Source organism: Pteropus vampyrus, unplaced genomic scaffold (genome assembly GCF_000151845.1).
Source record: "Pteropus vampyrus isolate Shadow unplaced genomic scaffold, Pvam_2.0 Scaffold2, whole genome shotgun sequence".
NCBI classification, from domain to species: domain Eukaryota; kingdom Metazoa; phylum Chordata; class Mammalia; order Chiroptera; family Pteropodidae; genus Pteropus; species Pteropus vampyrus.
The window spans coordinates 9,308,588-9,311,253 of NW_011888783.1; positions in this window are offsets into that span (position 1 = coordinate 9,308,588).

Sequence of the window (2,666 nt, forward strand, 5' to 3'; positions counted from 1 at the left end):
ATGTGTGGTCCACAGACATGGTTATCTTACTGGATATTATCTGATGTTGTAACCAATACTGAAGGCAGTAGGAATGGGGTAAAATACTTCAGACTGGTAGAATATCATTGACAAGATATAGATAAAATGTATATAAATTTTACAATTGGGGGATCTTTTTACAAGGCATATAATTTACATGGAATAATGGGAGAGAGACAAATTTAATATTCGCTGAATAGATTCAGTGAATATTTAATTTTTCCAAAAAAGATAAACAGTAAAGTTATGCAAGACTAAGGTTTTTGTTGAGCTGTTGTTAGGCAAAGAATGTTTATAAAGGCCGTGAAAAAGAAGTTCATCTTTGCTAAAGATCTCTTGGATTTTAGTAATACTCTTTTATTAAAATCTTCCTATACATTATTCTTGGTAATTACAATGGCACTAAGTATATTAAAAGTGGGTTGGCTGAAAGCACAGTCTTTCATTAAGGTTACAGTAAAATCTTTTCTCTGACCTTGTTATGGCCTGAATTGTGTTTCCCCCAAACTCATATATTAAAGTCCTTAACGCCCAGTACCTCAACATGTGACTATTGGAAGATAGGATCTTTAAAGCCATTAAATGACTTTAATGAAGTCATTAGGATAGACTCTTATCCAGTATGACTGGCCTCCTTACAAGAATAGGAAATCTGGACATAGACAGGTACAAAGGGAGGATCATATAAAGACACAGGGAGAAAATGGCTATCTGTGAGTCAAGGGGAGAGGCCTCAGAAGAAACCAACCCTATCAACACCTTAATCTTGGTGTTGTGAGAACTGTGAGAAAATAAATTCTGTTGTTTAAGCCACCCACTCAGTCTGCAGTGTTTTGCCCTGGAAAACTAATATAATCCTCAAGACTAGAATTCAGTAACTTCTTATTAATGGATCTTGCTTTGAGTTTGAGATAGGAAAAAGCATTTATTAATATTTTTATGTTATCTATAAGAAATAAAGACTTTATATCAAGGTTAAAATTAAAGGCTCCTAAGCATTTTAGGCATACTGCAATTTACTACAGCTGGACAGGTAAAAGATTACATCCATACTGAAAGTGCAATGGGCATTTGTTTCCCAGAGTTGCTATAACAAGTAATAAACTGGTGGCTTAAAACGAAAGAAATTTATCATCTCACAGTTCTGGAGGCTGAAAGCCCCAAATTGAAGTGTTTGCAGGGCCACATGCCCTCTGAAACCTGTAAGCAAATCTTTCCTAGCTTCTTCTAGCTTCAAGTGGTTGGCTGGCAGTCTCTGGTATTCCTTGACTTGCAGGAGCTGCATAACTCCAATCTCTGCATCCATCATCACATGACACTCTCTGTGTCTGTAACTCTTCTCTTATAAAGACACCAGACATATTGGATTAAGAGTTGATCCTACTTTAATATGACCCCATCTTAACTTAATTATATACATCTGCTATGACTCTATTTCAAAATAAGGTCACATTCTGAAGTCCTGGAGGTTAAGATATCACTATATCTTTTAGGATGACACAATTCCACTCATAAGAGATTCTTTAGTATGTAGTAAATTTCTTGTTACAGGAAAGGCACATTTAGGAAATTCAAAAGGTTAATTTGTTTATTGTTAGCAATCAAAGGAATAGTTATATATAGTTTGTTTTGCAGCCTGAATGGACTGGAAATAGAGTCTGGATACTTATCTGCATTTAATGAAGTCATATGCTTATGGTCAGCCATTAATTAGATATGTGCTGATGACATCGCTAGGAATAAGGTTTGCCAGACATTTTCTCATTACTTGCTCTTCTCATAGAATTAATGCCTTCTATGTTCATTCTATTTCTAGAGTCATCATCCTTTCGTTCAAATCATACCAGTTTATATCAATTTATTATAATAATACATATGAAAGTAATTTAGATTTAAGAGTTCATTTCTCCTTTTCAGAACATACCATGTGCTTGCTTCCACATATGAAGAAAAACAGTCATCTTTTTCTTCTCAAACTTATTTTCTTTTCAGACTTATGTCAACAATGACAGCCTAAGTGACTATATATACTGATAGCCCTTGGCTGATTTCCAAGCTGCTACAGACCATGCCACTTGTGGGAGAACTAAAAATATCTGTGATCTTTTGCAGAAGAAATTGTTACCTGTGTTACTTACTAATTTTTAGAAGTTTGTCTTTCTACTCCACTATGAGCTACCTAAGGGCAGGAACTGAATCGTATAGTAGAGCACCTAAACCATTTATTGAAAACTTATTATGTGCCTGGCACTATTTTAAGCTAATTATCTCTTATTTTATAGATGAGCAACTGGAGGAACTACAGAGAGGTTACGTAAGGAGTCAAGTACTCCACAGCAAGTGAATGGCAGACAGAATTTGAATCCAGGCAGTCTGATCTCAAGGCTAGGGGTCAGCTCCATTCAGCAGTTCTGCCTTCATACATAAACAGCCAACGAATAAATATTTCTTAAATCTATGGTAGGATGTTTATTTTGGGATAATTAGGCTCATCATTTCCCTCTCATACTCAAGCACGTTAGAGTTAAGTGTCTATAATCTTTCACAACTGTTTTCAGGTTATTTATTTTGCTGAGTAAAAACATTTTTTCCCTTTTGTGTAATTAGATAAGTAAAAGCCTTTTAGGAAAGGAAAGGGAAAGAAT